At 41.5% G+C, this 10,252-nt stretch overlaps 1 non-coding gene across 1 annotated transcript; it reads left to right on the top strand.

Annotated features, from left to right (window-relative positions):
- Positions 1-8,953: 8,953 nt before the first annotated feature.
- trnae-cuc (transfer RNA glutamic acid (anticodon CUC)) lies at positions 8,954-9,025 on the top strand. Its single transcript has one exon. It is a non-coding gene; the product is annotated as a tRNA-Glu (tRNA).
- The last annotated feature ends 1,227 nt before the right edge of the window (positions 9,026-10,252 follow it).

The following is a 10,252-nucleotide window of genomic DNA, read 5'->3' as shown; positions in this document are numbered from 1 at the left end:
GATTCCCTCTAGGAGTTCAGAGATATTGCATTCACAAGAATCGGATGGACAGACATGAGGACACAGTCACCTTAAACCTTTGACCTCCAAAATATCAATTGATAAATTTGAAGAAATTCCCTCCAGAAATTCCTTCCTCGCTCCTGTGTTATCACGTTGACAAGAATGGGAAGTGTGTACGTATGTGGAAATGGACGGACGACCCTAAAGCATAATACTTCTGGCCACGGCTGGCGGCAAGACAAAACTAACTAGAGACAAAAAAAGAGGTGGGGTTAAGCCCTGACAGAATAGAGAATGTTGTTAAAGTTTCTGTACAGCAGGAGAGGAATTGTTTTGGAGAGTGAGACTTTGTTGAGACAAAATAACGACAGCTGTGCAACTGAGTCAAGGTTTAGAATATGGTGAGATTTAATTATTCCCTGTAGAGAATAACCAAGTGGGAAGACAGTTTTCACAGAGTTAACGCAGTAACAGTGTGACAACCTCTTGCAAAATTAAAACAGTAGCATCCCCGTCTTATATCCTGTTTCCCCTAGAGAAGATTTTTTTTCCCCATTACATGGTCTACACTATTTGCCGCATCATGGACTCTAGACGTCACGGGCGGGGCTTCCAGAACCTCATGGACTGGGAGGCTGACGGTCCTGAGGAGAGGTGCTGGATACCTTGGCGTCAGATCCTGGACGCGGACCTACTCCGGGACTTCTATAGGCTCCATCCTGGTGCTCCTGGCAGTCCGCCCGGTGGCATTCGTCGGAGGGGAGGTACTATCATGACTCCAGCGTCATGACTTGGTGTTGCCGGTGTTCTGGGTATCACAGCTGATTCTCTACTACACACACCTGCTGTCACCTGCAGTCTGCACACCTGGTCCTGATCACCACCTCTGCTCCATTTAAACCATGACCTGACAACCATTCCCTGCCAGATCGTTAGCGTAATCATTTCATCCGTCAGCTTCAACTACATTCCTGGACCTGCACTGTCCTCCTACCACCCATTCTATCCACTGCCTACCTTCCGGACTGACCCGTTGCTACACTGCTTTTTTTCAATAAATACTCACCTTATTATTCATGAACACCTTGTCCTGATCTGCTTCTGGGTTCCTGTTTTGACTTATCGTGACAGCATCAATGATCTCTTTCCATTCCACATTCTTCCAACGGCCTAATGCATTTTTTAGGCTGCCAAATAGGACACAAGTTACTGCAAATTTGTTTGTGGTAGTAGTTTATTTGAACATGTAAAATATTAAAATAAAAAAATATATTTACATACATTCATGCATACATATATATAATTAAAATGACAGATAAATAAGGCCATGTACTTCTCAGCACAATCTTCCAAAATTGAAAGTCAATCAAACAAAACAACTCCCATGTTCAAAAAGAAGTAGGAAGAAGTTCATAAACAACTTATCAAGTCCGACCCCCTTTCTCTATGTTTATCCTTTAGTAAATAGAAAATCTTATGCTTTACTTATTACACATCATAGACACAGATGCATACATACATACCTTCACACATTTACACGGTTTGTGTTTCTTTTCTTCCCTTCGTCCTTCTTTCTATACCCTCTATCTATAGCAGATTAAATAATAACAGTTTCAATCTCCACCTCTGAAAAGTGCCGCTTCTTAGCCGGATTACGTCTCGCCTTGTCATTAATTGAATGGGCGAGGCCTCAAAACCGAGAATATATTGGGACGTGATATTTAAATTACGATCGTTTCCAGCCGCTGCATTTATCAATGTACGATCATTCTTACGCTCTGATTGGTGTGATATAAAAGTTTCATGAATCTCACGGGAAGCCTGTCATAAGAGGATTTCTGCGCTCATATCTGCGCTGGTTTCTACGTTAGGTTGATAAATGAGGGCCATTAGCTCTAAGGATGTGCTTCAATACATAACTGAAGTGGACACATTAATGGGTGGCACTATGGTGAAATTTGTTTACTTTGTCATAAGCTAAAGCCTTTTCCAAGACAAAAGAAATCAAGGCGCTCTTCTGCAAAAGCACAGCTGGAGTGCTTGAGAGCACTTTTGAGGTGCAGTGTGATTTTCGGCTGAGATACTTCGGGTGTGTTTAGGTTTGAGCCCAAATAGTCGTTGAACGACAAAGACAAGACAGCAATCAGGCGGTGGAACCGGGGTATTGAAGTCCCGTCCATGCAACCGATGGATATGATCAAAACCTGTATACAGCCCAACCCCATCACTGGAAAGTCAGCATTACTACAGGATTCTGATAGGGTAGTGGATGTGTATATGTGAAAATGGACAGTTAACCGCCAGAACATGATTTTCCTCGAGAACATTACTTTTCATGGTGCTGTCAACGACTTTTCCAGCAGTTATATCATGATTCATCTCACCATGGAAATCAGGTTGATGGTCATAATCTCTTGATGCATCATCCTTTTGAAGTGTCTTCCATTGTGTCAGCAGCCAAACAGAGCTAGCAGAGGATGGTTTAAATCCATCAATCTCTGGGTTATGTACCCAGGACTCTTCTGCTCCATTCTGCTGAAATTCACCCCAGATGGGACTCAAACCCACAATCCCAAACTTAGGAGGCCAGTGCCTTATCCATCAGGCCACTGGTGATTTACATGCACCAGTTTCACCAGTTCAGGAGAAATACATGTACAGTTCTCGAGCCATAATGAAACAGTAACCTTGACCTTTGTTCTCCGAAAACGAAATCAGTTCATCTGCAAAATGATTATGTATGCCAGATTTAAAGTGATTCCCTCTAGGCGTTCAGAGATATTGCATTCACAAGAATCGGATGGACAGACATGAGGACACAGTCACTTTGACATTGAACCTTTGACCTCCAAAATCTCATCAATTGATTTTGAAGAAAGTCCCTCCAGGGGTCCTGTGTTATAACATTCACAAGACTGGGAAGTGCATTCGTATGTAGAGATGGTCGGACAAACCAAAAGCATAATACTTCTAGCAACAGCTGGCGCTGAGACATAACAAGAGAGAAAAAAGAGGTGGGGGAGACAGAGTCAAGCCATGAGAGAATAGAGAACTACAGACAAAAGATGTGAAATAGTGCCAAGTGTGACCAGAAGAACTATAAAGGACAAATTTTTTCAAGAAGTCTTTATCGTGCTCACATTGGCACTCATTTATGAAACATGCCTACTACCTAAAACAGGTTAAGACGGGCGTACGGCGATTTCTACGCAAAGTTCGGCATTTATCATTTTGAACGTGAGCGTAGGCTGCGAAAAAATCTCATGTCTGGTCTGACCTCGTGTACGCAAGTTTACGCAGACACTGTCATCACATTTAAGAGTAAACATAAAAGTCTCCTTTTTGATAAAGCTTATAGTCAGGGAGTGAGGAGTCGCAGTGATCGCCTAGATCGGCGGGGGAAGGTGTATAGCCGCAGACATGGCACTCCTTCTCTTCTCTGCTTCTCTTCAGAGTCGTCAGATTAATTTACCATATAATCAATAGTATAATAAAACTAGAGGAAGGTGGTGCAGTACAGCTCGATCCAGCAGGGGAGAGTTCTAGCCCGACCAGGCTCCTCTCTTTACCCTGTCTCTCTTAGTTACGCTGTAATAGTTTTAGACTGCCGGAGGACTTCCTTTGACACACTGAGCTCCTCTCTCCTTTATCTTTCCATTTGTGTGCATCCATGTCCCAGAAGTGCTTGTTACCAACCTAGCTCTGGCGTGTCATTCCCCAGGGTCTTTTGTTCTTTTTCCCCCAGCATGTTTCCTTGGATAAGGGAGGTTTCAAAATCATGCTTGCAGCTGTTGCCGTGGTCCTGCTACGAATCATGCAATGCCCTGTTACATCCTGCTACGCTGCGGTGCCTTGTGATACTGTGAAGTGCCCTGCTATGTCATGAACTACTACAAACTACTATTTCTAGTCACTGTTCCATTATCTTTTACTGTGACTGTTATTGCCAGTCTTCATTTTAAACCCAACCGGCCATCTATCAGAGGTTTCTTCCTAAAAGGGATTTGCCCAGAGAGCAGTGTCCAGCACTGCCCCAACTGGGAGCTATACGAAGGAGACAGGATATTACTTCTCGCTTTTAAAAGGTATGGTGTTATGTTTGGCAATGATGCTCAATACAGGAAACATGACAATGCATAATATTTGTTTTTATTTTTCAAGTTTGTCTTTTAAATTGTCGTTAGTGGCCACAAGTGAACAGTTCCTTTCTGCCTTTGACCGACATATTTAGGCTTGTATTTCTAGCCCCTAACCTTGAGCAGCAGAGCAGAGTGGTGCAGGGAACAGTGCTGGGCCCATAACCCAGAGGTCGATGGATCGAAACCATCCTCTGCTATGTCCTAGGCATTGTATCTGTAGTAAGTTTATTTCTAGTCTGTTGATGTTTAACTAAGCAACTGTTGCTGCAAGTGTCTCAAGTGAAATGTCTGCACCTGCTAAAGGTTTAACTTCATAGCATGTGAAGTTTTTTTCATCCATAAAAATAGAAACTACAGTGCTCATACCTGCTGTAACACCCATAAAAACTGGAGCATAAAACGTTAAATACATTACACTGCAGTTAATAAATACTGTAAATAGTACCATGTATGTTTAAAATGCTTGTTGTGCTGTCTACCAGTCAGATTACCACAGGAGGTAATGTGTTTAGCAGCTCTTTTAAAGACTCTACCATAATACCTGCTGGAGATGCCAGGTCCTCATACATGTAAAGCATGCGCTCTACCACTGAGCTACATCCCCTGAAGATTTTCAGATTTTTTTAGACTTTTTTTCTGAGATAGACTTAGATGTATCTTTATTAATCCTTTTGGGATTACTCTTGCAACGAAATTGAAATATGTTGTGTATGGCTTTAAAACCTGTAAATGGCTGGAAATCAAACCAGGGCAAAATGATTGCCCTGCTCTACAACGTTCACTGCAAATCTTGTAAAACAGACTGAGAAGAAACACATTGGTGGAGACTGGTGGCTCTTAAAGTACTTCTCTCGTTGTCGGCAGGAGTCAAACCTGCGCGGTGAGACCCCAATGGATTTCTAGTCCATCGCCTTAACCACTCGGCCACGACGACCGGAAAAGCAGTGCTATACCTGTTTGCACAAACGTTCATGAACTTTTCAATTGGTTACTAGGAGTTACCAGACACGGGCAAATTGCAAATCGTAGTGTTCTGCTTGTGTCTGTGGATCCTTGTGGAGGCAGCTTGATTGATTGATGTTCTCCCTTATTTGTACCATAACAGAGATCTAATATTTTATCAAATCGGGTTGGGCAAGTAACCTTTCTGGTTACTTCTTGACAAAAAAAGCAAGTAACCACACAACAAAAGATACTGCGATGGCTGGGACTTTTCTCTGCATTGTGACACGCAGAGGGACCGTAACTGACGATATGCTAATGTTATTGGAACAAAACTTTCGCAAGGCAAAAAACAATACTTTATTGAAAAATGTTAATAATAATAATAAAACATTTTATTTAACAGCGCCTTTCTAAGCACTCAAGGTCGCTTTACAGACAATAAAAGATAGATACAGGCAAAAGAAAAGTATAAACAGTTATGAAAAAATGCCAGAGAAAAATGACAAAGTGTGATAACATTTTTTAATAAAATATTGGCAGTTTTTAATAAAGTATTGGCTTTTTCCTTGCAAAGGTTTTTTTTCCTAATAACATTAACAAGCATACCGTTAGTTACGATGCCAGTGTTTGTCACGATGTGGAGAGCTGACATTTGCAGGTGAGTGGTTTAAAGCGGTGGATTAAGTCTCCAGTCTCTCTGGAGGCGTAGGTTCAAATCCTACCACTGCCATTTGCATGATAAAGTGAAGTAACTAGAATCATCCATCAGTCACCTTGCTGAGATTGTTCCTTGTTAACCTGAGGTTCAATTATTGGTGAAACCTTCCTTTCCAGCAATTTGGAGTAGAAAGTCAACAAATAATCGTGATCAACATATTCATGATTATAATTTTGGCCATAATCGTGCAGCCCAAAGAGATCTAATGTTTTATTAAACCAGGTTGGGCAAGTAACCTTTCTGCTGACTTCTTGTAAAATAAAGCAAGTAACATCACTCAATGAAAACTACTGCTATGGCTGGGAATCAAACCCAGGTCAACTGCTTGGAAGGCAGCTATGCTCACCACTATACCACCATCACTGGACAGTACAATGTTCACTTCAAATCTTGTAATACATCTGGGCATTGAGACTGGAAGTGCGCTCTATCACAGAAAGTCCCTCCAGGGGGTCCTGTGTTATCACATTCACAAGAATGGGAAGTGTGTGTGTATGTGCTAGCTCCCTTTGATAGCTCAGTTGGTAGAGCGGAGGACTGTAGAGGAATAAAGCTGAAATCTTTAGGTAACTGGTTCAAATCTGGTTTGAAGGAGCACTCTTTTCCAGAGTCATACTTCAGGGATCAATAAAGAATTTCTGATTCTGATGTAGAGATGGACAGACGACCCAAAAGCATAATACTTCTTGCCAAGACATAAAAAGAAACAAAAAAAAGAGGTGGGGGAGATAGAGTTAAAGAACCTTTTTTCAGGACACCCACATTTTGTCTCTCAATATGGCAGGCAGTCTATGCATCCAGGGCCAAATGTTTTACCATTTCATCCACTACGGGCCCCTAAGGAAAAGTGTGACTGTGAACTCTTGTTACCCATAGCAACGACAGGTAACAACGAGTGGAAGTACTTCTCCCTTTTTGTATAATCGCCACTATACGGCCCAGTTTAATCTCGGTAAACTTTGCGGAAATCCTGCAAACAGCTACGATGACTGTTTATCTGTAATGATGTCAACCCTGTCTTGCCCGTTTTGGATGGAATGATGTCAATTTGCGCTTTTTATCTGTTATACATAACAACCTGGATGCAACAAAGAACCCTTTTCTCCTGTTTTGTACACAACCCAAAGTTTTACAAAACAAAAGATAACTTTCACCGAATCCCTCAGTTAAATCACAGCAGTAACTTTACATGTGTTGACAATGAAGAGGCTCACGAAACGCTGCAGTTGCAATTGCGTTTCTCGTGCACTTTCATGTCCTCTTATATCCAATATCATGTCTCAGACATTAGTTTGAGATGAAAACACTAGTTGTCAGAAGTGGGATTTGAACCCACGCCTCCAGTGGAGACTGCAACCTGAACGCAGCACCTTGGACCGCTCGGCCATCCTGACTGATCCAACAGAATTTTCAGTAGGACCTGTTTAAAAAATAATATTATTATATATTATTATAAACACATCATGATATAGTAGGTTCTCAGTCATCCATGTCACAGTTAACAAGGGAAGGTTTACAGTCTAAACAATGAAGGACATTAAACCTGTAAGCTTACTTTAAACTAGATGTGGAAAGTTGAAAGGTTGATCTTTTTCACCTGTGCTGTGGCTTAAAAACAGGTTCCACCAAGACTTGAACTCAGATCGCTGGATTCAGAGTCCAGAGTGCTAACCATTACACCATGGAACCTTTGAGAGTCTTGCTAGACAATTTCTATCATAATAGCCACATGTGTGCTATTGAAGGCACACAACAATCACAACGAAGATGAAAAAGCAACAATTATAGGCTAACTTAAGTCCTTTAGTTAGCTAAGCTTTCAGAGGATGTGGGAAAAGCAAGTCAACAACAGGTTTTAAAGGACTTGCCACAGACAGTGAATACAGCCGTAGATATGTCTACTGTGTACAAACACATGGTAACTCTACATCTGTTGACAATAAAGATGCTCAAAAAACGCATTACTTGCAATTGTGTTTCTTGCGCAAATTCATGACATCTTGAATACAAAGAACTGCTAAGTTCTTTATTCCTAATATGTCTCAGACATTAGTTCCAGATAAGAATGCTAGCTGTCAGAAGTGGGATTTGAACCCACGCCTCTAGTGGAGACTACGACCTGAACGCAGCGCCTTGGACCGCTCGGCCATCCTGAATGATCCAACAGATGTTCAGTAGGACCTTTCTCAAAAATTATAATATAGTGAATTAAACATGTCATGATATAGGAGGTTCTCAGTCATCCATATCATAGTTAACAAGGGAAGGTTTCTCAACTGTCAGCCCAAATATATGGAGACAAGGAAGAAAGTCACCAGGGTGGCAATGTGCTTGACAATGGCAATACATTATGCGGGATGTGAAGGCAATGTGCAATACAGGCTAAATCCTATGGTGGGAATCAAGATCCACCAACGTTTCTGTCCACAATGTCCACTTGAATCCAGAAATGTCCCTAACATTAGATCCCTAACAGATGGGAAATAGACTGACAATTGGGTCAACATTGTGCAATTATCTTCAAAATGTCCAACTGAGTCCACAAATATACCTGCCAGATGGGAACTAAACTGATAACTGTCTTCATGGTCTAAACGTGTCAAATATTGCCGTACAATGTCCACATTGAGTCCAGATGTGTCCGTTTTGGTTCCTGATCCATGCTATTACCCCAAAAGTCCACAACTAGGCCGAGGGCAACTGGACTTGGTAAAAGGTCCTCCGCAGATGTTTTATTATTCTCCCTCGTATTCTCCCTCTGATCTGTCTCCGTCTTCTCCCTCTGATCTGTCCCTGTCTCCTCCCTCTGATCTATCCCCGTCTTCTCCCTCTGATATGTCCCCGCCTTTTCCCTCTGATATGTCCCAGTCTTCTCCCTCTGATATGTCCCAGTCTTCTCCCTCTGATATGTCCCAGTCTTCTCCCTCTGATCTGTCCCCATCTTCTCCCTCTGATATGTCCCCGTCTTCTCCCTCTGATCTGTCCCTGTCTTCTCCCACAGATCTATCCCCGTCTTCTCCCTCTGATTTTCCTTCTTAAATCTTCGTGGGTTTTTCCCAACATTTGTAAACCTTTTTTTTTCACACATCACTTGTCACATTTTCACAAGGAAACTCACATCTACAAAGATTAATTGGATAGATGTGACTCCCTGATGGTCTAGTGGCTAGGATTCGGCGCTCTCACCGCCGCGGCCCGGGTTCAATTCCCGGTCAGGGAATGGTCAGGACTTGACCGATACAGGTGTAACAGTTGAAAGAATAAGTTCCTGGACTTATTTTTGGTTAATTTAGATTTGTCAGATTCTTCCTCATTAGTTTAATGCTAGAACCCCAACACTTTTAAAGAGTACCATTTCATTTAAATCAGGCTCTGCTGAAACTGGTCCCGGATTGGAAACCGGGCAGAAAACATGTTTGTTTTTTATTTAATTTTGAACACTGAGTGAGACAATTAAATGGTTCAGTCGAGTCATCAGTGAGCCGGACAACATTTGGCACTATGTCAGCAAGAAGAAACAACATAGATAGAAAAAGAGTACAGCTTTCATTTTCTTCACTCATGCACATACATGTTTTAACTACAATGTTTATATAACTCTTTAGCCTCATTTGTTGTTTCTGTGGATTCCTGGATCCTGAGGTAGGTGATCCTACGTCACGATAAAGCTCTTTTTGACAGCAGGAACATGCTCAATGCTTACGTAAAAGTTTTGTCTTTCTTGGACTATATATCATTTAATACCGTTTTCCTATAACAAGCATATCTGCTGTTGTATTTAGGCCACGTACCCACACTACTCCAGCATTTCTGCAACACCTACACAAAGACATCTGGAAACGTTACTCACAAAGCTTAGGTTTGAAAAAGGGTTGAGTTGTAGTCTGTACAGACAGACGGGTAGTTTTGCTGACCTCCCTATAGAAATGTTTAAAAGAATATTCTCCCTTGTTACTGGTTGAACAATGCTGAAATGTTTTCTAAGTCATTCCTATTACTGTAACTTTAGCATTGACTTGACTGTTGAATTCAGTAAGTGCTACTTGTTGGGGCAGTTGAACGTGACAATGCTACAGACGAACTGAAGATGGATGTCATTGTAATCACATTCAGATCACCTCAAATGGAGACACTGATGATTATTTGGTTCATAAGTGCTTCTCTTTGGGGTTGTCCCGGTAGTGAGTTCATCATCAGACATAGCTCTGAACAAATGCAGAAACAAGTAGGAAGTAAGCAGAAAGGTTATTTGCCCAACCGGATTTGTTAAAACATTAGATCTCTGTTACAAAATAGCTCTTGTACAAATAAGGGAGCATATCAATCAATCAAACTTCATCCACAACTATCCACAGACTATGATTGGCACTTTGTCCATGTCTGACATTACTAACCAATTGAAATGTTTATGAACATTCATGCAAACAGGTATAGGACTGTGTTTCAG

This window comes from Etheostoma spectabile, unplaced genomic scaffold (genome assembly GCF_008692095.1).
Source record: "Etheostoma spectabile isolate EspeVRDwgs_2016 unplaced genomic scaffold, UIUC_Espe_1.0 scaffold00001427, whole genome shotgun sequence".
Classification (NCBI taxonomy): Eukaryota; Metazoa; Chordata; class Actinopteri; order Perciformes; family Percidae; genus Etheostoma; species Etheostoma spectabile.
The sequence above is the reverse complement of the archived record's forward strand: the minus strand, read 5'-3'. Positions and strand labels throughout refer to the sequence as shown.